Consider the following 27,916-nt stretch of genomic DNA (forward strand, 5'->3'; position numbering starts at 1 on the left):
GTCAAAGGTCATTGACATTTTAAAATTTAGTGTCTATTACCAAATTTCTATGTACAGAAGTTGTACCAGTTTCTACTCCCACTAGCAGAGTGTAAGAATGCCTATTCCCCATACCATGACCAAAGTGCCAGGTGAGCAAACATTTTGATTGTTGCCAGGCTGTTAAGACAAAAAATGTTACTTACTATAATTTTATTTTTTTTTTTTGGATTTTTAGACATTTCTTCTTCTTCTTCCTCTCCTTCTTCCTCCTCTTCTTCTTCTTGCTTTCTAGGGCCAGACCTGTGGCATATGGAGGTGCCCAGGCTAGGGGTCGAATTGGAGCTGCAGGTGCCAGCCTACACCACAGCCATAGCAATGCAGGATCTGAGCCGTGTCTGCGACCACCACAACGCATGGCAAGACAGGATCCTTAACCACTGAGCTAGGCCAGGCATCGAACCCAAAACCTCACAGTTACTAGTCGGATTCATTTCTGGTATGTCACAACTGGAACTCCAACAGTTCTTCTTGATATAAAATTGCATTGTTATAGTAAACATAATAGTTTCCTCAGTTTATTATCTTTTGATGTTGCAATCAATTTTCTTTAATGGTATCTATTTACTTTTTTGGAATTGACTTAATTTTGGATTTTCTGGGGTCTGGCTTTAGGGTCGTATAGACAGGCTTTCCCAACTCTGAAGTTATCAAAAATAAAGTAGATATACAAACAAGGCAACACAAATAAAAATTTTCTTTTATAATATTTTCTCTGGGAGTTCCTGTTGAGATGCAGCAGAAACAAATCCAATTAGGAACCATGAGGTTTTGGGTCCGATCCCTGGCCTTTCTCAGTGGGTTAAAGATCCAGTGTTGCGGTGAGCTGTGGTGTAGGTTGTAGACTCGGCTTGGATCCAGCATTGCTGTGCCCTAGCTTGGGAACCTCCGTATGCCATGGGTGTGGCCCTAAAAAGAGAAAAAGACAAAATAATAATAATAATAACAACAACAACATTTTCTCTGATATTTTAATATATTTAAAAATTTTGACAATGTTTTATCTGGATTGTTTTGGGGTATAATGTATGAATTATAGCTTTAAATAAAAATTTTCAGTTGCCCATCTAATTGTTCTGTTATCCTTTAATGACTAATTTATGTTTTTACCATCAAAGTGAAATACAACCTCTGCCATATACTAAATTTCCACTTGAATTTGATTGTATTATTGGACTTACTATTCTGTTACCTTAATCTGTCTATTCATGTGCCTTGTGCTTAGTATTTAATAAGGCTAGTTTCCCCTCAGTACTTTTCTTTTTCATAGTTTTCCTGGCTACTGATGTTTTTCCTCACTTGTATCTTCGTGTGGACTTTGGAATGAGTTTATGTAATGAAAATAAATCAGTTGGCAATTTGTTGATATCGCATTTAGTTTTCACATTTACCTTAGAGAGAATTTATGTCTTCAGTTGATCCTGTCCAAGAGCACATGAAACTTTTCCATTTGTTCAGTCTTCTCTTGAATAATGCTTTCCACTGCTAATGTGTTTCTGTTTTCCCTGCCTTTTCTGTTTTATTAACATTAAAACTGTTTTCTGGCAAATAGGTACACAGAACCATCAGGACTTTATTGTGGATTCCACCTTTTGTTGATCTAAATGTATTTAAAATGTTTGTGATCGGATGTCAGTTTGGGGGGACTTTCTGTTCTGCTCTCCATATGTTCTTTTTTTTCTGTTACCAATATTATGACCTCTTAGTTCTTCTAGCTGCTTAATAACTCTTTATATCTGGAGGACAGTCTGCATCCTACCCTACCATGTCAGTTATTCTTTTTTTTTCCCTTTTTTGTCCAATTCACAGCATATGGAGTTCCTGGGGCAGTAATCAGATCCAAGCCACAGTCACGACCTAAACCTCAGCTGTGGCAATGTTGGATCCCTAACCCACTGTGCTGTTCTGAGGATCAAACCTTCCCAATGCTCCCAAGATACCACTGATCCCATTGTGCCACAGTGGGAACTCCTCAGTCATTCTTCTTAAATCTTAAAATTAGTATGGATCCCTATAAGACCCTGGACAGCCAAAGCAATCTTGAGAAGGAGAAGGAAGAAGAAAGCTGGAAATATCACAGTCCCTGACTTAAAACTATATGACAACAAAGCTATAGTGATCAAAACAGTATGGCATTGGCGTAAAATAGACACATAGATTAATGGAACAGAATAAAGAGCCCAGCAATAAACGCACACATGTAGAGTTGATTAATTTATAACAAAGAACCCAAAAATGTACACGGGGAAAGAACAGTCTTGAATAAATGGTGCTGGGAAAATTGGACAGCTACATGAAAAAATGAAACTGGACTATCTTACATTATGCACAAAATTTAATTCAAAATGGATTAAAGATTTATATGTAAGACCTGGAGTTCCCACTGTGGCACAATAAGATCAATGCCGTCTCTAGAGCACTGGGACGCAGTTTCAATCCATGTCCTGGTGCAGTATGTTAAGGAGCCAGCATTGCCACAGCTGTGACATAGGTCGCAACTGTGGCTTGGGTTTATCCCTGGCCTGGGAACTCCATACGCCATGGGGCAGCCAAAAAAGAAAAAAAAAAAAAAAAAAAGAAGACCTGATACCATAAAGTTCCTAGAAGAAAGCATATGTGATAGTATCATTCTCAGTGATGACTTTTTTTAATCTGAATTTTTTTTTGAATCCAAAAACAAACATAACTAAAGCAAAAATAAACATGTGGGACCATATCAAACTAAAAAGCTTCTGTACAGAAAAGGAAGCCATCCACAAAATGAAGACATTTTGTGGCAAAAAATATTTTGAAATTGTATATCTGATAAGGAACTGATATCCAAAATATATAAAGAACTCATATAACTTGATAGCAAAAAACCCTAAAAACAATTCATTTAAAAAATGGGCAGAAGATCTGAACAAACATTTGTATAAAGAGGACATACAGATGGCCAATAGGTCCATGGAAAAAGGCTCTATGTTATTAATAGTCATGGAAATGAAATTCATACCACAGTGAGATATCACCTCACACTTGTTAGAATGGCCATTTTCAAAAGACGAGGCAAAGGTGCAGAGAAAAGGGAACCCTTGTGTGTTATTGGTGAGAATCTAGTTTGGTGCAGCCACTATGAACAGTATGGAGGTGCATCCAGAAATTGAAAGTAGAACTACCATATGATCCAGCAGTTCTACTTTTGGGTATTTATCTGAAGAAAATGAAAGCACTAATTCAGAAAGGTATCTGCATCACCATGTTCATTGCAGCATCATTTGCAATAGCCAAGATATGGAAACACCCTAAGGGTCTATCAATAAATGATTGGATGAGAAATTGTGGTGTATATACAACGGAACTTTATTCTGCCACGAGAAAGCATGAAATCTTACCGTTCTTACATGAGTGGATGTCGAGGGCATTATGCTAAGTGAAGTAAGACAAAGACAAATGATGGGCCTTATACATGGAACACACACACATATTGAACTCATACATACAAAGAATAGATTGCTATTTGCCAGAGTTAGGAGGTGGGGAGTGGGAGAAATGGGTTTACTGTTTTTGTTTTGTTTTTAGTTTAAATTAAAAATAAAAAAGAAGAACTGCGACAAAGCTGCAGTAGTTAGAGCTGCATCAGAAATAGATTGATAGGTCAGTGGAACAGCGTGCAGAGCCCAGAGGTCACTCATACATAATACGGACATTGGCTGTGAGTGGAACAACAGTGCACCTTGCACCTCTGACCTCTAGGGGGAAGCACACTGCCTGATAGGCCTTCCCAGGTTCTGGAGACAGTATACCCCACATTGGGGAAAGCCATTCCAACTCTTACATAAGGGGACACAGGCTGGCTGCTTTGAGTGGGGCCAGAACAGCAAAGGGCTCAGCAGCAGGTCCAGACTGTAGGACACACAGCCTTGCCACTCGGGCCATATGGCCTAGACAACTTGGCCTATTAGAGTAAAATTGTCAGAGGTAGCAAAAGATGTTGTGTGGGACTTACGGCAATCCTCAGTGCAAGAATTATCACATGATGCCTTGAGTTCTAGGGCAAGGCATTATAGAGGAACTACAGACCTCTTGATAAGCAGCTGTAGGCATGCTACTGGACCCTGTCTGCGACAGAGTACTTGACCTTGGACAGCAGTGGGCTGTATTCCCAGAAGCTGAACAAGGGGCCTAGATGCCATGTCATCAATGGCTGCTACCACATCACCTCTTCCTTGGCTTATATCTGTTGCCCAGTAAGGTCTCCTTTATGAGCAGTTGATGGAGAAAGAAAAAAACCCAAGCTTGGTTCATGGTTGGACTGGGTCACGATGTGCATGTGAGTTGAAAATGGCTGGTGGTGGAGTTCCCACCGTGGCGCAGTGGTTAACGAATCCGACTAGGAACCATGAGGTTGCGGGTTCGGTCCCTGCACTTGCTCAGTGGGTTAACGATCCGGCGTTGCCGTGAGCTGTGGTGTAGGTTGCAGACGCGGCTCGATCTCGCATTGCTGTGGCTCTGGCATAGGCCGGTGGCTATAGCTCCGATTCGACCCCTAGCCTGGGAACCTCCATATGCCGCGGGAGTGGCCCAAGAAATAGCAAAAAGACAAAAAAAAAAAAAAAGAAAATGGCTGGTGGTCGCATCCACCTGCACTCTGGGGCAGCAGTGAAAGAGCGTGGTGAGAACACCTCCTCCTGGGCCAAAGCACCCAGCAAGCCATCTGCTTTATGCAGAAAGAGAAAGTGTCTTCTCTTTACACATGTTATAGGTATAGGTTACAATACACATAAGGACTCAGGAGCCATTGCAAATAGCCAGAAAAAAAGATTAAAAGATTGCAACTCATTCTGCTTTCTTTATACCAACAGAAAAATTGAAACACTTATTTCATGTTTCATCATGGAGTCAACATCTTTCAAAACTCTATTCTACCTAAAATCATTCCAGTTGGAAAAGACTTAAAGTGGTGTTTGTAATAACCCCAGGATTACTATCAAATTTGTTGTCAGCCAGATTACTATACTTGTGACAAATAAATATTGGTAAACCGAGCTAATTTACATTTACTGCCTCATTGCATCTGATAGCCATGGAGCTTTACAAATCTCCTGTGCTCTTTCCATTAACAAGATTATTCATGTCATGAAGGTAGACTTCCTGTCCCCCTCGAGTCCTCTGGTGAGTCTCAGAAAGCAGGGGTCTCTTGTTTATCTCTTCAACCAGAAAAATAGTCCTATCAAGAATCCAGGCAGTCACATGATGTCAGATGGCTTTATAAGCAATGTGTCAGAAAATTTACTTACAAAACAGGAACATTAAACTTTGGATTCTAGGAGTTCCCCGGTGGCTCAGTGGGTTAAGAGTCCAGGACTATCACTGCTGTGGCTTGGGTTCTATCCCCCGCCTGGGATCTGCCACATGCTATGGGCATGGCCAATATAAACAAAACATAAACTTTGGCTTATTATGTAGATTTGAGAAGCTAGATTTTATTTATTTATTTATTTATTTATTTATTTATTTATTTATTTATTGCTTTTTTTCGGGGTCACAGGTATAGCATGTGCAAGTTCCCAGGCTAGGGGTCAAACCAGAGCTATAGCTGCCGGCCTACACCACAGCCGCAGCAACGTGGGATCCGAGCCACGCCTGCAACCTACACTGCAGCTCACAGAAATGCCAGATACTTAACCTGATGAGTAGGGCCAGGGATCAAACCCGCATCCTCATGGATACAAGTTGGGTTTGTTAACCACTGAGCCACAATGGGAACTCCCAGGAAGCTAGACTTTAAAATAATTATTCCTCGAACAACACTCACTGTTCCTATGTTAATAATAAATGTTTACTTTGACCTTTTGATTAATAAATAATAGTTTGACACTGATATTTGATGCTTGCACCACCGCCTTTTCCTGGTCTGGAGCCCACAGAGACATGTGCCTGTTGAGTGAGTATTTGGGAGGTAACTCATCCAGAGTGAGTTGGGTGCTGCATTAACAAATATGAATTGGATTTCAGTAACAAAGTGTAAGAGATATAAAATATTGTAGTAATAATTTTTATTTTAATGATGAGTGAAATGATAATATTTTGGGCATATTGGGTTAACTAAGTATAAACTCCTATCATTGCCATTGGTTTAGTGTACTGTACAAAATATATGCACACACTGGGCTTCAAGGTATGCTACCCTTTTTTATTTCACTAAATTCCTTACCATGATTGAGTGTTAAACTCAAATTTTTTATACCGATTGTGGTCTGTATCATCTTTTCCCCTTGATCCATGCACTAGAACCACAGTGTGTTAGATAAATCTGTGGGAAGGGCTGAAGTGTAGTCCCTGAATGGGACAAAAGCTGTGACAACATAAAAGCAAAGCGTGTGGTCCTAGCTCGACTATCGTGATGGCATAAGGCCATCAGCACCGCTCAGGCGTCCACTCCAGAGAAGGAGGATTCTGCTCTGCTTCTTCCTCCCCCACCCTCCACAGCCAATCACTCCTATGGTTCTGCCTCCTAAGTACCTCACGTCTGTGCCTCACCCTCAGGTCTTATTATCTTTCCTGGGATGATTGTAGTGTCCATGCCTTGCATCCAGAATTCCAAGTCCCTTTGTCCTACTATTTATTGTTCAAATGTGGATCAACTGTTTTTCTCCCAAAATGCAAATCTGTTCAGCTTTTTAATTAAGAGTCCCGTGCAAAAATCCTGAATGCCTACAGGATAAAGTACACGCTGGTTAGAAGACATCGAGTTGCTCCCCTGTGCCCAGCTCTCACCGCGTCCTCCACCACACCAGCCGGGAGGACTGATGGTTCCTCCCCCCACTGTGTGCCTGAGCCTTTCAGCCTTGCTCTTTGGCATATTTGCCTGGGATGCCTCCTTGCTCTGATTGCCTACCACCTGGACGACTCCTGTCATTCTGAAGGTGCTGGGGACTGAGTTGTGATCTCCCCAAATTCATATGTTGAGGTGCTAACCCCACGATGTGACTATACTTGGAGATAAGGTCTTCGGGAAGGAATGAGGTCAAAAGAGTGGGGCCCTGACCCCATAGGATCAGTGTCCTTATAAGAGGAGATGCTCTCTCCCCCCCAGTGCCTGGGGACAGGGACACAGCCACAAGGCAGCCATCTGCAAGGCAGGAAGAGAGCCCACCAGAAACCAGCTTTATTGGTGCCTTGATCTCTGACTTTCAGCCTCAAGAACTATGAGAAAGTATGGGAGTTCCCATCGTGGCTTAGCAGAAATGAATCCAACTATTATATCCATGAGGATGCAGGTTCAATTCCTGGCCTCAATCAGTGGGTTAAGGATCCTGCAATACTGTGAGCTGTGGTGTAGGTTGCAGATGCAGCTTGGATCTGGTGTTGCTGTGGCTGTGGCGTAGGCCGGCAGCTGTAGCTCCGACTCAACCCCTAGCCTGGGAACGTTTATATGCTGCAGGTATGCCCCCACCCCCCCCGCCAAAAAAAAAGAGCTCTGAGAAAGTAAATATCTCTAGGTTAGGCTATGTGATCTATGGTCATTTTTCAGTGGCTGCTTGAGCTGCCTGATAGTGAAGGCTCTGCTCAGACTTAGTCCCTGGAGAGTGTGCCCTGTGCCCGAGCTTGCTGCCTTTCCTGTGCCACATTCAGCCCCTGGATACTGTCATCAGGCCCTACATCCCACTGTGTTTACTGGCTTTGTGATCTCCTGCCTGCTCTCGGAACTCTGTAAAGGCAGAGCCAGCCTTTTATTCACCTTTGCAACAAAATCCCCAGCACCTACTTGTTTATTTTAATGTCGAAAGAGGTACAGAACAGAAATGATGTTTTGCTGTTTGAGCTTGTAGGGATGTTTTGTTAAAATCTTCCAGGGCAAATAAAGTGTTTGGAGGAATAGATTGCATGTCGAAGTCTCATGAGTAACTTCCACCTTGAAGCCACCTGGACAGACGGAGCAACAGGCGTCTTAAGCTGGCCAACTGGAGGTCCTGGGAAGGGTACATACTCAGTTATTGCCCCCCACAGGTGGAGTTATACCTGCGAGGCATCCGTGCTAAAGGGATTGGCTTCCTCCTTCTGTGACCTCAAATGCAAATGGTTAACAGCAAGGGAATAAGAAAGAAGCTTTAGTTACCAAAACTCGGTAATCCAATGCCTCAGAGAAACACACGGAACTGTGTCTTCTGGAGGCCTCGTTTCTGTAAGCGCAATGGAACAGAAATGCTCTGGCCCAGTTGTTTGGTTTTCACACGTTCCCACTGCAGAAAAAAGGGGTTGGTTTGCACATGCTTCACCAGGGCTGTACCAATTGTACCATTTATTTCTCCCTTCACATTAGTTTTGTGAACCCAGTCAATTGTTCACAATTTTCTGAGATCCTGGGAAGGAGAGATATGATTTAGTGTGTGTTCGTTGATCTTGTGCATTTGGTTTAAAAAAAATCTGTTATCTTTCCCTTTCCATTCAGGCCCTATTTTTTTTTTTTTTCAATTTTTCCAGGCGTGCAGGATTATGTTGTTTATACACATAGTTGTGGCAGATTTGGGGGGGGGGGTGTCCTGGAGAGTTCTCGGGAGTGGTGGGGTAAGTCTCCAATAGTTACTGTTGGGTAGCCTGCTGAAGGGCTGAAAGGCATGGTTTGTCTATGGGGTCATGCAGACTTGATCGTAGATAGTCCTGGGTTAGACTGCTGATTGCTATTTATTTGCTGTGTTATCTCTGATAAGCTTCTTGACCTCTCTGACCTCAGAACCTGAAAACTAGAAATAATGATGCTAACCTTGCAGTGCTGCAAAGACGAGTGGCGGCCGGCACTTGGTGAAAATGCACGCTCAGTAGACGTGAGCTCATGTTACCAGTGGCTCTTGCTGGACTGTTGAAGGCATTTGCCTGTGTGGCAAGGAAGAATTAAAGATGACAAAGGCATATAGGAGACTTGGGATGTGGAAAGACTCTGAGAAACTGCTGTTTTCATCTACAGGGATGTCTAGATCATTCGTGATAGATAGTGTTGATTTTCTTCTTTAATATCTCTGGGAAAGGAGACTTGCCTAGCGAACTTTATTCGAGTGTTTCATCATTGTAATGGGTAAGAAGCTCTTCCCTATATTCAGCAGAAATCTGTCAGGTTTTGCAAGTAGGTAATGCAAGCTTGTTTCCTCAGATTCAGACCTTGGGGAAAGGGAGAGAGCTCTTGAGTCTTTCAGCTGAGAAAAGCTTCACATATTGAAGCATCACTCTTTTTCCCCTTCTCCCAAGTCTGAATGAGCACAGGGCCTGGAGCAGCACCTCATGGACCGGGTCCCCTTGCTTCGTCATCTTCCACCCTTTCATCCCTTTCACATGAGGTGGGTTCATTTTCCTCACTTTGGTTAAATATGTGTCTGTGTTCTCGGAGGTCCCGCTACTGCAGAATAGAAGGGGAGGATGTCTCAAGGCTGCAGAAAAATACAGCTTCTTTTGATGGCATATTGACAAATCACAGAGCTTTTTAGAAAAGGGGTTCCTGTCAGGAGCAGGGCCTTTCTGGAGGAGTCTAGTACCTTTTGCAAAGGATCCTAAGAACAGTCTGGTGGTGAAGATGTGGTTTCTGGAATCACGCGGGAACTGTTGCTGTGTCTGTGACCTGGAGCAGGTGTGTACCTTGCCCAGCTCAGCTGTCTCCTGTCTGCAAAGGGACAGCACACCGAGAGCCCCCAGGGGTTTCGAGGTGACCATGTGTGTGTTCCAGTTATCAGGGCGTGTTGCCTCTTAGCTCCCTGTTGCTCCCTACAAGCATCTCCCCTTCACAGTGAGCACCTCAGAGGGGACACTGTGGGTAGAGGCGGGGGGGACACGCTCCTCGCTGCTATGTGGCTCCCTGGTAGGGGAGGTCGAGAAGCCTAGTGAGCTGTGCCCCAGCCTTGGGCCCAGACCCTCCCTCGTTCTGGTGATCACCCTCCCACCGCCTCTCCACGCAGAGACCAGTGTCCAGAAGGCCTCCTGCCCACACTGGTGCCCTGACTCTCTCTGCCGGCCATATGGGGCTCGCCTAGGCCTGGAAAGTTCTTTCTGAGCCATCACACCCTGAGCACCCCTGCAACACTGCTCCTGCACTCCAGCCCGCTGCCCTCTGCTCCTTGAACGATAGCAACTTGCCTGTTCTCTGAGCTCCCCTCCTGCAATGGGGTCTTTCGAGCCTGTCCTTCCTTGGTTCTCTCTAAGCCCTCTCTCCCCAGCGGAACAGTAGACAGTGTCTTTGTATCTTATAGTCACACTTTTATTAGAGCTTAATTATTCTTTATGTTAAACCTTCCTTGTTTAACTCACTGTGTGGTTTCTCCCTCCTGATTGGAACCAGGCTGCTGGAACGTGAAACCGCCCCCTCTGAGCCCTGACTGACATAGTGTCATGCACACAGCCTTGCTGCTGTGCTCTGACACCTGTCGAGGCGTCAGGGCAGAGGAGCAGCCTGGTTTTGTTTCCTGGTGAAGAAGCAGTCATTGTTGTTCTGATTTCCATCATTTGGGGACACGGGTGTGTTGGGCGGTGACAGCCCTGATGGGTGGTGTTTCTAACACTTTTCATCCATCTCCTTTCTTTACATCTGACCAGCAAATGGAGTGCCACACAAAGCCCCACTGAGCACCTTGGAATCCTGTGTTCAGATATTCTTGCATGCTGCCTTTTTTTTTCTGCTAAATTGAAGCAGTGGCGGTGACGCGCTAAGACCTCAGCGTCACGGGGTGCAGCCCACTCTTCCTCTCACAGGCTTGTTCTAACTCTTGTTCTTCAGACCAAGACTTTAACAGAAATTGATATCTCAGGCTCCCATGGTCCTGGTCTGGCATGGACCCTGGCCCTAGATGCTTAGCTATTCATTTATCGTTTTAACTGGTAGAAAAAAACCTGTCGTTCACAGTGTCTTTGAAATGGACTAAAAAAATCCCTTGTTTTCCTGGTTGTAATTCGGAGTTCATAATAATGGAAATATCATCTCTAGGAATGATATACTGATCTGAGCATCCTTTCTGCACGTGGTGGAAAGAATTTGTGTACCTCGTGAAGGGACAAAAGAGAAGATGAAATTGGAGACAGTTGGTCTCAGCCTGTTTGATGTGACTTTGATACATGATGCTGACAGGTTTATCATTCCCAAGACCTGCCCTCCTTAGGCTCTAGAACACTCTTCAAAGACCCAGGTCACCAGAGGGAGGTTGGGCAGCAGCTCTGCCAGCCCAGTTCTGCCACGATTTGTTATGCTTACCCCTGCATAGTGCTTGGCATCCAGCGCTTGGGCGGCCCCTGCCTGTGTAATGTATGCCATCCTCTGAATAACTGCTGTCAGTTTTCCACGAAGGAACTGATTGCAAGAGACTTGACTGTAAGCGAATAAGGAATGATTTTGTAAGCTTTGCTTCTCCAGGGAGCCCAACTGGATGCACTTGAGACTTTCTAAATGAATTCGTAGCCAGAGCCAGAGAAGGTGGCTCCGCATTTTGGCTGATTCAATCATGGCCTGAGTGTTGTGACTGGCAGTGTATATTCTGTAACCTCAATTCAAAGAGCAGCAATTTAACCTCAGCAAGGTAGCCGGGACGGGGTGTGCTGTTACGGTAATTTGTTCTTTCACTCGTATTCTCCTTGCAGCAGAGGAGATAATTTTGGTAATCAGGAGGATTTCCAGACTTCTGTGCTCAGCTGCATACACCATGAATATAAATGCTTCTTTTCACTCAGGCCCTGGAAAATAGTAACTGTGATTAATATGCTCATCCATATGCTTTTTATACCCCTTAAAAGCAAGAGATAATTTTTAAAGAATTAAACAGGGACTGGAATTCATTCTATAATCTCATTAACAAATGGCATTTTAAAGGATCTAACAGGAAAACGTGTGTGCTGAGAAGAGATGGAAGCTAAGAAATTGATTTCTTATGACAAAGAGAAGCTTTTGCCTCCTCATTTTCAATGGAATAGAAAGAGAATCCTAAAATATGCAACATAATCAGGCTTGCTCTTGTCTTTGGCGGAAAGCCCAAACTCTATTTCACACTGTCATTCTGGATTCTCTTCTCTGCCCCTGCCTGAGCCTAGCCTGCAGAGTCCCTCTCTCCCTGGCAGGAGTGTGTGGGCTGAGCAGGGCTGTTCCCCTCATCAGGCCAGCTTAGGTCTCAGATGTTTCCAGGTCACAGAGGGAGCATGGTGTCCTGGACGTGGGAACTCAACTCACTCAGCCCTGCCGCAGAGAACTCAATGGAGCCAGGATGGACTCGGGTCCTTAACTGCCTCTTGAAAACCCTCCAGTAGACTTATGCTGAAGCAGAGTTCAGTCAGTAGCATATTCCTGAACACACACACACACACACACACACACACACACACACACACACTTTTTGGCATGTGAAAGTTATGCTAACAGAGTCAGTCAGTAGCATATTCCTGAACACACACACACACACACACACACACACACACTTTTTGGCATGTGAAAGTTCCCCAGCCAGGGACTGAACTCACACCACAGCAGTCACAATGCCAGATCCTTAACCCCCTGGGCCACAAGAGAACTCCCTGATTATATTAGTTTGTGCTCGGGTAAGCCTCCCGTGCCCATCTGCTGCCACCATGCCCATTTCTAGTAGACTCTTCGATAAAGGGCATGCGTACTTAGAAAGGTGTGAATTAGAGAGAAAAAAAAAAACTTGTATTCAGTTAAAATGAATAATACACTAGAAAGAGGGAATGTGTTTATGAGAGGCATTACTTTTGTCACATCCTGGCGTGAGTGTGGTCTGTGATTTATCACTACAAAGAGTGGGAGGGGACAGGCCAGAACAGCACAGGATCCAGCCTCTAGTGTTGCAAATTCCCATGTGATGTGCAAATGGCAGAGTCATCCGAAAGCTTCTCAGAAGGCCTTGACCGACCTCTGCTCCCCGGCCTCAATCAGCTCTTCATATCCTGCTGTCCCCGGTTTAGAGCAGTCCTCAGGATTGTTGTCCCTGTCCAATGCTGGTCACACATACCAAGCTGTGAGCCTCACAAAGGCAGGGCTCTCCTCTGCTTGCTGCTAAATGCTCCCAGCTAGCATGTGCCTGCATCTGCAAGTGCTCAGTCCATGTTGGACACAGGGTGTGAATCCAGAGATAGAGGCCTTACGGGCAGGGACCAGTGGGGAGGAACAGAGACTATCCGAGGAGAGGATCGGTAGTTTGGGGCGAGTCCCATGTTCAGGGCGGGTGGAAGCAGAAGCCTTAGCATCAGGGTCGCCGGGAAGGAGCTGCCCAAAGCATGGCCAGGAGGACCCAGCCTGGGGATAACCAGGGCTGGAGGCCAAGGCAAGGGCCAGCCCTGGGCTGATGGCAATGCGATGACGCAAGGCCAGGTCAAGGCTGCAAGTTGGGTGTAAGGAGGCGCAGCTATGAGAGAACAATGGGTGACATCCGGGCTCAGCCTGAAGCTCTGCCTGTAATGATATCCGGTACCCACACAGATGTTGCCAAGCTCTTTTTTTATTTTTTCCATTATAGCTGGTTTACACCATTCTGTCAATTTTCTGCTGTACAGCAAGGTGACCCAGTCACACATACATGTATACATTCTTTTTTCTTACATTATCATGCTCTACCATAAGTGATTAGATGTAGTCCCCTGTGCTTATCCATTCCAAAGGCAAAAGTTTGCATCTATTAACCCCAAATTCCCAATCCATCCCACTGCCTCCTCCTCCTCCTTGGCAACCACAAGTCTGTTCTCCATGTCCATAATTTTCTTTTCTGTGGAAAGGTTCATTTCTGCTGTATATTAGATTCCAGTTATAAGTGATATCATATGGTATTTGTCTTTCTCTTTCTGTCTTACTTCACTTAGTATGAGAATCTCTAGTTCCATCCATGTTGCTGCAAATGGTATTAGATTGTTCTTTTTTATGGCAGAGTCGTATTCCATTGTGTATATATACCACATCTTCTTAATCCAATCATCTGTCAATGGACATTTAGGTTGTTTCTATGTCTTGGCTATTGTGAATAGTGCTGCAATGAACATGCAGGTGCATGTGTCTTTTTCAAGGAAAGTTTTGTCTGGATATATGCCCAAGAGTGGGATTGCTGGGCCTTATGGTAGTTCTATGTATAGTTTTCTAAGGTACCTCCATATTGTTTTCCATAGTGGTTGTACCAATGTACATTCCCACCAACAGTGCAGGAGGGTTCCCTCTTCTCCACACCCCCTCCAGCATTTGTTCTTTGTGGACTTATTAATGAAGGCCATTCTGACTGGTGTGAGATGGTACTTCATAGTAGTTTTGATTTGCATTTCTCTAATAATCAGTGATGTTGAGCATGTTTTACATGTGCTTGTTGGCCATCTGTATATCTTCTTTGGAGAAATGTCTATTTAGGTCTTTTGCCCATTTCTCAGTTGGGTTGTTGGCCTTTTTGCTATTGAGTTGTGTAAGTTGTTTATATATTTTAGAGATTAAGCCCTTGTCAGTTGCATCATTTGAAACTGTTTTCTCCCATTCTGTAAGTTGTCTTTTTTTTTTTTTTATGGTTTCCTTTGCTGCGCAAAAGCTTGTCAGTTTGATTAGATCACATTGGTTTAGTTCTTTTTCAATTGAGTGATGGATGACTTGTAGTTGGATTCTTTGGCTTCTAGTCTTGGCCCCGTCACTTACAAGCCATGCCTACTCTTAAGCTGCTCCTAAGAAAAATGGTTATGGTAAAGTCCTTCTGACCAAATAAAATAATAGTTTATGCCTATTATCAAGATGATGTAAAAATTAAAAGGGAAAATTACATTATAAGAAATTACATTAAAATGTTAACCATGATGGGCTCAATCATTCTCCTACAGCCTGAGCTGACTCAGATGTGCTCCTGCCAAGACCTTGTGGAAAAGTTGCCTTGACCCTCTAGCTCACCTTCAAGTGCGAGGATAAACCTTGGAAGCGTCCACAGAGCTTGGAAGGGTAGAGAAGCAGGATGGAAGGAGGGTGGCAGCCCAGGCTTGAGCCGTATTCCCAGGGACTGGTGGCAAGCAGCCAGGGCACCTGAGAGTTTCCCTTGTGGCACCACAGGTTAAGGATCTGGCATTGTCACTGCAGTGGCTTGGGTTGCTGCTGTGGCGCTGGTTCAATCCCTGGCCCTGGAACTCCTGCAATGCCGAGGGGGCAGGCAAAAAAAAAAAAAAAAAAGAATTAGATATTTAGTATTTGGCAACTCTGTGATTGGTCAGAGGTTTTAAGGCTCCCCTGAGCCCTTCTCCCAGGCATCATTTATTACATTAGTTGAATAGAAAAGTGTGTTTTAAATTTGAGATACCTGCCAGTAGGAAGCAGGAGTTTTAGGTCATTGTAGAATAAATTGTGAAGTTTATTTGAAAATTCATGGCTATGCGTCTATAAAATTGTGGCACCTCCACACTATTTTAAAACAGATCTCCCTTTTGTATATTAATTCTTCTGTTTTTACATTCCTTGGTCCCCATCAAACTCCTCATCCTAACAGCTGGGGCAGCCGTAGGCTCTGGGACCACATTATACCCTGAATAGAATTTTTTAAAAATTTCAAAATGCAGTCTGCCAAAGAATATCCCCAGCGTCCTCGAGAAAGAAACAGCTGGTTGAGCCTAACCTGCAGCCAACAAACCCAGAGTGTACGATTTTCTAGCTTTTTCATTGTTCCAATAGGTATTTAAGGACTCTATGGATTTTCGTTCATTCAAGACTGAAAGTATAAGTGTAAGTTTCTGAGTCTCCTAAGACACATTGCATATATTTTGTATTTAACAAACACTTTAAAATAGGACGCTGAAACAAGAAAAGCTTATCTTCTGGAGTTTTCATCATTCCCTTTCTCCAGATGGATCCTCAAATACTTGCCAGGAACACTGCCTTATTCATAACTTAGAACAGCAATACATAGAGAACTGTAACAATTGTCCCCGCTAAAACTATTTTCTGCAATTACCAACGGAAATAACAAAAACGCTAGGGAAAACACATATTCATCAAAATAGCAGATTTTTTTTTTCTTCGTGAGCTGTAATTAGTTCCTGTGCCAATTTTCATTCTCTGAATTGCATACTAGATGATAGGCATTATTATTATTATTTATTTTTGGGGGGGGGTGATAGAAAAATGAATGTATTAACTCATAAGCACATCCTGACCAGATTACAAATTCATTTCTCTGGGATGCATCAGTAATAAACAAAGTCTTCCTGAGAGAGGAGTCCTTTTTCCTAGAAATATTTATTTGGAAACGTTAATTTCCATTCTTTACGTATCATCATAGAGAAGAATACGATGCACATGGACTGCATGTTAATAGCCGTCATTTGAGGGTAAAATAAGAATTATTTTATTGCAGTTGCCCCCCTCCTACACTGCTCCCCCTTTCCCTCTCACGCCAGTACTCTAGAGTTTTTAATTAATACGGAAATTTTGGTTCCATTTTTATGGTAAAAATTATTGAGATTTTTCTATATGCTATTCTAGGAGAGTGAAACATGATAAAATCCCTGCCTAAAAAGCCCATAGTTTAGAAGGTTCCTGTTACTGACAGGATCCTTAGGCGCCATCTGAAGGGGACAGTGGCACTGCCATGCTCAGCTCATTGATGCTCTGTGGTGGGAATGCAGCTCCCACGCTGCTGGATTTTCTGATTTATTTTTTCTACCCTCTCAGCATGTGGGCTCAAACCTGTGCCACAGCAGTAAGCCACTGCAGTGGCAATGGGAGGTCCTTAACTCACTAAGCCACAAGGGAACTCCTAGATTTTCTGAAAATATATTTTTTTATTTTTTTTTATTTTTAGGGCCATGCTGCGGCATATGGAGGTTCTCAGGCTAGGGGTTGAATTGGAGCTGTAGCAGCTGGCCTTTGCCACAGCCATAGCAATGCAGATCTGAGCTGTGTCTGAGACCTACACCATAGTTCATGGCAACAATGGATCCTTAACCCACTGAGCAAGGCCAGGGATCGAACCTGTATCCTAATGGATGCTAGTTGGATTGGTTTCTTTTTTTTTTTAAATTTTTTAATTTTCCCACTGTACAGCAAGGGGGTCAGGTTATCCTTACATATATACATTACAATTACATTTTTCCCCCCACCCTTTGTTCTGTTGCAACATGAGTATCTAGACAAAGTTCTCAATGCTATTCAGCAGGATATCCTTGTATATCTATTCTAAGTTGTGTCTGATAAGTCCAAGCTCCCGATCCCTCCCACTCCCTCCCCCTCCCATCAGGCAGCCACAAGTCTTTTCTCCAAGTCCATGATTTTCTTTTCTGAGGAGATGTTCATTTGTGCTGGATATTAGATTCCAGTTACAAGTGATATCATATGGTATTTGTCTTTGTCTTTCTGGCTCATTTCACTCAGTACGAGATTCTCTAGTTCCATCCATGTTGCTGCAAATGGCATTATGTCATTCTTTTTTATGGCTGAGTAGTATTCCACTGTGTATATATACCACTTCTTCCGAATCCAATCATCTGTCGATGGACATTTGGGTTGTTTCCATGTCCTGGCTATTGTGAATAATGCTTCAATGAACATGTGGGTGCATGTGTCTCTTTTAAGTAGAGTTTTGTCCGGATAGATGTCCAAGAGTGGGATTGTGGGGTCATATGGAAGTTCTATGTATAGATTTCTAAGGTATCTGCAAACTGTTCTCCATAGTGGCTGTACCAGTTTACATTCCCACCACCAGTGGAGGAGGGTTCTCTTTTCTCCACAGCCCCTCCAGCACTTGTTATTTGTGGATTTATTAATGATGGCCATTCTGACTGGTGTGAGGTGGTATCTCATGGTAGTTTTGATTTGCATTTCTCTTATAATCAGTGATGTTGAGCATTTTTTCATGTGCTTGTTGGCCATCTGTGTATCTTCTTTGGAGAAATGTCTATTCAGGTCTTTTGCCCATTTTTCCATTGATTGATTGGCTTTTTTGCTGTTGGGTTGTATAAGTTGTTTATATATTCTAGAGATTAAGCCCTTGTCGGTTGCATCATTTGAAACTATTTTCTCCCATTCTGTAAGTTGTCTTTTTGTTTTCGTTTTGGTTTCCTTTGCTGTGCAAAAGCTTTTCAGTTTGATGAGGTCCCATGGGTTTATTTTTGCTCTAATTTCTATTGCTTTGGGAGACTGACCTGAGAAAATATTCATGATGTTGATGTCAGAGAGTGTTTTGCCTATGTTTTCTTCTAGGAGTTTGATGGTGTCCTGTCGTATATTTAAGTCTTTCAGCCATTTGGAGTGTATTTTTGTGCATGGTGTGAGGGTGTGTTCTAGTTTCATTGCTTTGCATGCAGCTGTCCAGGATTCCCAGCAATGCTTGCTGACTAGACTTTCTTTTTCCCATTTTATGTTCTTGCCTCCCTTGTCAAAGATTAAATGACCATAGGTGTCAGGGTTTATTTCCAGGTTCTCTATTCTGTTCCATTGGTCTGTCTGTCTGTTTTGATACCAGTACCACACTGTTTTGATGACTGTGGCTTTGTAGTATTTCTTGAAGTCTGGGAGAGTTATGCCTCCTGCTTGGTTTTTGTTTCTCAGGATTGCTTTGGCGATTCTGGGTCTTTTGTTGTTCCATATAAATGTTTGGATTGTTTGTTCTAGTTCTGTGAAAAATGTCATGGGTAATTTGATAGGGATTGCATTGAATCTGTAGATTGCTTTGGGTGGATTGGTTTCTGATGAGCCATGATGGGAACGCCTGATTTTTTTTTTAAGAAGGATAACAAAGTGGTATTTTTCTGTATAGTTATTAATTTTAAATATTGAATTAGGAAATTTAAAATTTTGTAAGGGACAGACAATTCATATCTACCCGAGAGACGTGGTCCATGACTGCTTTAAAAAATTATTTTATTTTTGAAAAATAGCTGATACAGGTATATAGCTCAGAATCCAAAAGGACAAAAGGGCTGTATAGTGAAAAGAAGCCTCTCTCCCATCCCCCTCCCCAAAGACCATCCCTTGACGGTTTCTTGGTGCGATCTTCGCGCATCTCCCGTCTGATGTGGGTGGTTTTACGGGTGCAAAAATGGTGATGCTCTATGTGTGCTTTTTTACACCTCACTTTTTTCACTGAAAATACCCTGCATTATGGTGATTGCTCCAAGTCAACATTTATACAGGTGCCCTCTACACAGTTTTCCATCACTTGTACAAGGCACCTCCGATCTTCTAACCAGTCCCTCACTGGTGGCTCTTTGCCTGTTGCCTGTCCTTACTACTGCAAACCATGCCTCCAGGAGTAACCTTTCTGAGCATCATTTTCCTTGAGCAAGGCCAAAATCTAAATTCCTCTGAGGAGCAATTCTCAACCTACCTGCACACTGGGGTCACCCAGGGGACTTAAAGTCGCCAATACCTGGGTCCCCCTGCAAGGATTCGGACTACTCCCTGGTCACGGGGACCTTTGAAGCCCCAGGGAATACTGAGGTGGAGTCTGTGTAGAAAATCACTCCTTCTAGACCAGCCCAGAGCGAGTGTTTCCAGGGGCTCCAACCTGTGACTTCTGTCCACCTGGGAGGTGAGAGCCGTGTGTTCTGGGAGGTGGTGCTAATCTGAACTTTTATTCTAAGGGAAATTGAACACATTCTCACGCTTTTGTTTTAAGAATATTTGTATTTACGATTTTTGTGAACTGATAATATATTTGCCCAGTATCATATCATACTGTTGGCCTTTCTCTGTACATTGTAAAGAAAATGAACTCCTCATCTGTCAATGCAAAGCTCAAACTCCCTTCTAGATATTTCTCAAGGTTCTTCCCCACGGTCTGCTCTCCTTGGTGGCATGTGAGTGGAGGAGGGGTGATGCTGCCAACAGCAGGGGTTTCTGCACCGTGGAGGCCTCCCCGGGCATCTGGCCCAGGTGTGGCTGGGGCCCTCTGTAGGTTTGGAGCCCTGGGGCAGTGCCTCTGCCCCCTACCCCGTCCTTCCTGCACCCACAGTGCCCTGGGGGTGAAGGTCCTGCTCAACCATCCAGGCCTCTTCCTGTGGCTTCTGCACCCCTCTCGGGGTGGGTACGTTTCTGTTCTCCCTGCAAGAGTGGATGGCACCCTCTGCCCACTCCCAGGTGACACTAGGAGCTCACTTTGCTTTTGGCTCTGCTTGTCGGGCTCTGACCGTCTTCCAGACTCCAGGCCAAAGGCTGCCTGGGCTCTCCCTGGACTCCCTTCATGTCCAGGGCCCTTTATTCCATGACCTTGTCAACTTACTCAACTTCTCATGGCTCTGTTTCCTTGGCTGTAAAACAGGGATGAACACAGTACCTCAATCAGCATGCCATTCTGAAGAGTCAACATAAGCACTCAGTACGTTTTTGCTATTTTAAAAATTATTCCACTCTGCTTCCACCTTGAGGATTAGAGAAGCTTCACCTCTCAGACATTTATTGATTGACTGGGCATCTTTACTGATTTCTTTCAGAAAGTGAACAAGACAGCTTCTTTAACTCCTTCTAGTATAGGAAGGAGTTCAAAGGAAACTTTTAGGTTAAAGTAGTTTTTTAAAAAAATTTATTTTATTGAAGTATAGTTGATTTACAATGTTGTGTTAGTTTCTGCTGTACAGCAAAGTGATTCAGTTATATACATATACCATATATATATATATATATATATATATGTTTTTCATGTTCATTTCCATTATGTTTTTTTTAATAGGATATTGATTACAGTTTCTGTGCTCTACAGTAGGACCTTGTTGTTTATCCATCTCTATATAGGATAATTTTCACCTGCTAATCCATCCCTCCTTCACTCCGCTCCCCTTTGGCAACCACAATTCTGTTCTCTACTCCTGCAAGTCTGTTTCTTAGAAATGCTCATTTGGGCCATATTTCAGATTCCACATGTAGGTGATGTCATATAGTATTTTCTCTTTCTGACTTAGATCACTTAATAAGGTAATTTCTAGGTCCATCTATGTTGGTGCGAATGGCATTATTTCATTCTTCCCTATGGTTGAGTGATACTCATTTGTGTATATCTTCTTTATCCGGTCATCTGTTGATGACCATTTAAGTTGCTTCCATGCCTTGGCTATTGTAGATATAGTGCTGCAATGAACATAGGGGTGCATTTATCTTTTTGAATTATACTAAGAAGTGTTTTTAAAAAATGTTTATAATAGAAGCTTTTCATTAGAGTTCAAAATTATTTAAAAAAATAAACTATGCAAAACCTTCTACCTATTGGTCTGATAGACTGAGACCCTACTGGAGGATTCCACCCTGCCCCCACTGCCCTGGCAGATAATGACCGTGAAAATGGGACATAATACATTCTAAAGAGTAGAACAGACTCTGCATGGACAGTGCATGTGCACTCACCCACAAGAGGACACAGGTGGATCTATAGACGTGAGTTTTCCTCACCATGGCTTTTGGGATGGACATGGTCTGCATGGCTCACATAGCAGTGGCAGAGGCATATATGGGAAACTCAGCTTTTCTGGCCTTAGAAACCATAGTGAAGGCAGAAAAAAACTGAATGCTGAAAGGAGTAGGGGTAATTTTAGAAGGAAAAGAGGCAGAGAATGGGTCTCCAATCTCTGTCCACGGTATCTCTGATGGACCCCAGAAATATGCTTGCCTGGAATGGACACAAGGCCGCTCAGCTAAAGACAAGAGATCCAGACTGAGACTGAACTTCTGTCCAAGAAACAATTTGCACTTCAAGATCAGCCAAGAAAATTACCTGCTGAAACAAGGAAAACAATACTATCAGAGAAAATAACAGTATCCAGGATCTGTTAACATTCATAGTGTTCAAGATACAGTCAAAATTATCCAACAAACAAAGATCCAAGAAAATGGAATGCATTTTCGAGAGAAAAAAAGTGAATTGTGTCTGACCTGGCAATGAACCAGATGCTGGAACTAACAGATAAGGATATTAAAGCAGAGCTATTATGGCAACAGCCAATGAAGTAAAACAGAACATGTTTTCAGTGAATGGGAATCTCAGCAGAGAAATGGGAAATCTCAGCAGAGAAATAAAAACAATAAAATGAGAAACAAATGGAAGTTATAGAACTGAAAATTAGAAGTATGATAAAAATATTCACTGGAAAAACTTAATAGTCAAATAGACATGACAGAGGAAAGAGTAAGTGAACTCAAAGATAAAGTAATAGAGATTGTCTAAGATGAAGAACAGAAAAAAGATTTGGGGAAATGAAAATGTCTTGTTAGATTAGATAAAATAATCAAACATATAAAAGGAATATCAGAAGGAGAGGAAAGAGAGAACAGGGTAGAAAAAATATTTGAAGAGATAATAGCTGGATATTTCCCAAATTTAAAGATGGAAACGTTTATTTATTTATTTATTTTTTGTCTTTTTGCTATTTCTTTGGGCCACCTCCGCGGCATATGGAGGTTCCCAGGCTAGGGGTCGAATCAGAGCTGTAGCTGCCAGCCTACGCCAGGGCCACAGCAACTCAGGATCCGAGCCGCGTCTGCAACCTACACCACAGCTCACGGCAACGCCGGATCGTTAACCCACTGAGCAAGGGCAGGGACCGAACCCGCAACCTCATGGTTCCTAGTCGGATTCGTTAACCACTGTGCCACGATGGGAACTCCCTAAAGATGGAAATGTTTAGACACAAGATACCATAGAAACAAAATCACAATGGACACAGAAAATTCAAGGCTAAGTTACTTCATGGCAAATTGTTAAAAGCCAAAGATAAAGAATACATCTTGAATACTGATACATTGCATATAGAGGAATAATAATGGTTATTTACCACTTTCTCATAAAAAAACCCTGAAGGGTAGAGAAGAATGGAATAACCTTTTGAAAATACTGCAAGAAAAACAACTGTCAGCTCAGAATTCTGTGTCCTTTCAAAGTGTCATTTAAGAATGTAGGCAACTTTCCAGAACAGTGGTATATCCACTCAAACCTCTTTGCATAGCCTTGCTCCTGGGAGCAGAGCCAGACGTTGTTTCAAGGATGATAGGAAAGTGTTCTGGAACCCTCTTGATGAGTTTCCAATCCTGTTAGACCTTCTGTTTGTCCAGATGGTCATGAGTGGAGGACTGAAAGCACTATCTAGTACTAACTCTCTAAAGGGAGGGAAGAGGTAGGACCTGTATGTGAGTATAAGAAAGTTAAAAGAGTACAGAATATCTTATCTGTGATCAAAGACCTGATGGCGACAGCAAAGGGAAAGCACATGGAAAGTTTGGAGTTCCCATTGTGGCTCAGCAGTAATGAGCCCAACTAGTATTCATGGAGATGAGGGTTCAATCCCTGGCCTTGCTCAGTGGGTTAAGGATCTGGCATTGCCATGAGCTGTGGTGTAGGTTGCAGATGCAGCTTGGATAGGAAAAAGAAAAAGAAAAGGTCATTAGTGAAAGAGGTCACATAATTGGATCAAAAAACAAAAACATAGTTGCATACTGAAATTTTAAGGTAAAAGGAATCGAAAGTAAAAAGAAACATTCAGATAAGACACGCTGTGTCACTTAGGACCTTGTCATCTTCTGAGCTTGTGATGTGTTCTTTTCCTATTTGAGATTTAATATATATTATATGACAATGAAGAAAACTCCTTCTCTGGCTAGCACAGAACAGCCAACTCTTCCTAAGATGATAAAGGACGACTTCACAGAAGAGATGGAATTTGAATTGTATTTCAAAGGAAAAGAATAACATTTCCACTCAAAGGAGGGGAGGGGAAAGGAGAAAACACTTATCATACAGGGGGAAAAAAGCAAAGGAAAAGCACAATGTCATTTTAATTAAGCACTCTACTTCCTTTAGAAGTTTGGAAAGTCCTTAAAGTCTAAGGCTTCAGGTGTCTACTTTATCTGTATTCCTCACACACAGTATTTTTTCAGAACTGAGAGCAAAAAAAAAAAAAAAAAAGACATTTTCAGATAAAAGAAAATTAAAATAATTTGTCACCAGAAGACCTGCATTACAATAAATGCTAAAGGATGGTCCTCAGGCAGGAGGAAAATGACAGCAGATGGAAACTTGGATCCTCAGGGAAAAAAAGAAGAGCATTGGAAATAATGAATATCTGGGTGATGCAAGAGACTATTTTTGCCCCCTTTCCTTCCAATTTCTTTGTAAACAATTGAACTGTGTAAAGAAAATGTAATTTCATCTTGTAGGGTTATAATATGTGCAGCTGTAACACAGACAACTATTACAGTAGTAATAATGTTTTCACTGCTGTAGACAATGAAAATTTAAGCACGTATATTATAAATCTGCTGAAAAAATGCAAAAGAGTCAGCATAGCAAAAGAGTCAGCATAGCAAAAGAGTCAGCAGGAATATTAAAGTCAAATTTTAAAAGTATGCAAATAATTTTTAAAAAGCGGGGAAGGAGAAATAAGAGAACAAAAAACAAAGACAGAATGCTTAAAGAAACAGACTCAACCAAACTACATTAATAAGTGTTATAAATGTTAAAGGAAAGATTGTCAGATTCTGAAACAAATAAACAAAAATTAGCCAAGACCCACCTATGTACTTTCAACCAGAATTCTATTTAAATACAAAAATACAGGTTGATAGTAAATGGATAGAAAAAGATAAACAATGCAAACAAATAAGTATAAGGAAGCTTAAAGGTCTACATTACTACTAAATAAAATAGATTTTGAAGATGTATTATCACAGCTAGAGACACTTAAAAAAGGTGAAAAGGTCAATTCAGAAATATATGAAGATTTTAAATCTGTGTGTACCCAGTAGTAGGGTGTCAGAATACGTGAAGCAAATTTGATAAAGTTAAGCAAAGAAACAGTCAGCTTTACATCTTAGTTGGAGAGTTTCATATCCATCTTTTAGAAATTGATAGAACTACACAGAGACACACACACAAGCTCATCAGAGATGTAGAATATCTGAACATTATTAATCGCTTTGATTTCATTGATATGTATAGAACACTCCACCACCACCAGCAGAATAAATATTTTTTTGTCTCTCTTTTTTTTTTTTTTGCTATTTCTTGGGCCGCTCCCGCGGCATATGGAGGTTCCCAGGCTAGGGGTCCAATTGGAGCTGTAGCCACCAGCCTACGCCAGAGCCACAGCAACGCGGGATCCGAGCCGCGTCTGCAACCTACACCACAGCTCACGGCAACGCCGGATCGTTAACCCACTGAGCAAGGGCAGGGACCGAACCCGCAACCTCATGGTTCCTAGTCAGATTCGTTAACCACTGCGCCACGACGGGAACTCCTGGATAAATATTTCTCATTCTTTAAAAATGCAGATAGAGATTCCCTGAGAGACTATATTCTGGCCCATAAAACAAGTCACAAGGGAATTTAAATAGGTTGAAATCATACCAAGTAGGTTCTCTTAGTACCATGGAATTAAATTAGAAACAACGACAAGAAGGCAGCCAAGAAAACCCAACATATATGGCAATTAAGTGACTTACTTTTTCACCTACGGTTGTATGGACATTCCCAGGCTAGGGACTGAATCGGAGCTACAGCTGCTGGCCTATGCCACAGCCACCACAACACCAGATCCAAGCTGTATCTGTGATCTACACCACAGCTCACAGCAATGCCCAAAACTTAACCAACTGAGTGAGGTTGGGATCAAACCTGCATCCTCATGAATACTAGTTAGGGTTGTAACCCACTAAGCCACAACAGGAACTCCTGTGGCTCACTTTTTGAAAAGCACTGGTTCAAAGAAAAAAATCCCAAGAGAAATTCAGAAATATTTTGAATTAGATGATCATGAATATACACCCTATAAAATCTTACAGACCTAAGCAGGACATAGAGGAAAATCAATAGCATTAAATGCTTACATTGGGGAATGTTAAAGTCTCAAATAAATGGTCTAAACTTCTACCATAAGGAGAATAAATTGAGCCCAAAGCAAGCTAGTAGAAGGAAATAATAAAGATAAGAGCTGATATCAGTAAATTATAAAACAGAAAAACAATAGATAAAAATCTTCAAACCAAAAGCTAATATTTGGAAAGATTAATGTACTAGGTAAACCTCCAGCTGTATTAATGAGGAAAAAAAGAAAGCAAACAAATTACCAATATTAGGGATGAGAGAAAGGGAACCATTTTAGGGTGTCCAGCCATTAAAAAAGATAATAAGGAAATTTTATGCCAACAATTTTGACAACTTAAATGAAAGGAAAGATTCTTTGAAGGTCACAAAAAACCAAAACTGACACAAGAAGAGATAGCAAACATGAGCAGTTATATTTCAATTTAAAAACTGACTTCATAATTCAAAACAATTCCAGAACTAAATCTCAGGTAATTTCACAACTGAATCCTATCAAACATTTAAAGATGAAATGATACAAATCCTTTATAAATGCTTTCAGAAAACAGAGGAGAAAGAAACACTTCCTAATTCATTGTATGAAGCCAGTTGTATCTTGGTTCCAAAACCAAAGATCTCAGAAGACATGAGAATTACAGACTAATATTCCTCATGATCCATAAGTAATAAAAATGTTTGACAAAATATTAGTTAGAAAATAAAATCAAGTAATATAAAAATGATAATACATCATGAACAAGCAGAGTTTATCTTGGGAAAGTAAGGCTTGTTCAGCATTTATAAACTAAACATTGTAAACCTGTATTGATAGAGTAAATGGAAAAATATGACTATTACAATAGATACAGAAAAATCATCTGATAAATTTTTCAACAGCCTTTAATAGTAAAAACACTCAGAAAACTAAAAATAGAGGTCAACTTCTTTGTCCTGACTAAAGGCATCTACAAAAAACCTACAACTAATATACTTAGTGGTGAGAGGTTTAATATTTTCTAGATTGACAACAAGGCAATTTGAGTCTCAATTGCTATTTAACATTGTGCTAAAAATCTTGGCCAGTGCCATAAAGCAAGAAAAGGTAATAAAAGACATATGGATTTGGAGGGGGGAGCAGTAAAAATTTCTTTTTTATACATGATAATAATTTATAAAAAAACTTTGAAAACTAACAAGTGAATTTAGCAAGGTTGCAGGATACAAGGCCAATCTATAAAAAACAATTGAATTTCTGTAGATTAGAAACAATTACAAAATGAAAAAAAAACACTGTTTACTGTCACATGAAATATATTTAGAAGTAAATTTAATGAAAGGCACATACGACCTTTATACTGAAAATGTAGGGAAATTAAAGAAGACCTTAATAAGGAAATGTGCTATGTTTATGGATCACAAGACTTGCTGTTGTTAAGATGGCAATCTTGGAGTTCCCGTCGTGGCACAGTGGTTAACGAATCTGACTAGGAACCATGAGGTTGCGGGTTTGGTCCCTGCCCTTGCTCAGTGGGTTAACGATCCGGCGTTGCCCTGAGCTGTGGTGTAGGTTGCAGACGTGGCTCGGATCCCGTGTTGCTGTGGCTCTGGCATAGGCTGGTGGCTACAGCTCCGATTCAACCCCTAGCCTGGGAACCTCCATATGCCGCGGGAGCGGCCCAAGAAATAGCAACAACAACAACAACAACAACAGCAACAACAAAAGACAAAAGACAAAAAAAAAAAAAAGATGGCAATCTTCTTTAAGTTGACCGGTAGAGTCAATGTAATTCCAATCAAGGTCTGAACTAGCTGCTTTTGAAGAGATTGACTAGCTAAATCTAAATTTATCTTAAAAGGGAAAAGACCCAGAGAGCTAAAATAATTTGAAAGAAGTTGAACTTAAGTAATATCTAATTTCAAGACTTACTATAAAGGTACAATGATCAAAACTGTGTGTTCATGTGTAAGATTAGACATTTAAATAATGGAACAGAATAGAAAAGCCAAAAACAGACTCACACTTATATGGTCAATTGTTTTGTTTTGGAAAAGAGTCAGATTCAATGAGAGAAAGGTAATCTTTTCAAAAAATGGTGCTGGAACAATTGGATATATGCTTGAGGAGGGAA

This window comes from Phacochoerus africanus, chromosome 6 (assembly GCF_016906955.1).
Source record: "Phacochoerus africanus isolate WHEZ1 chromosome 6, ROS_Pafr_v1, whole genome shotgun sequence".
In the NCBI taxonomy this organism is placed as follows: Eukaryota; Metazoa; Chordata; class Mammalia; order Artiodactyla; family Suidae; genus Phacochoerus; species Phacochoerus africanus.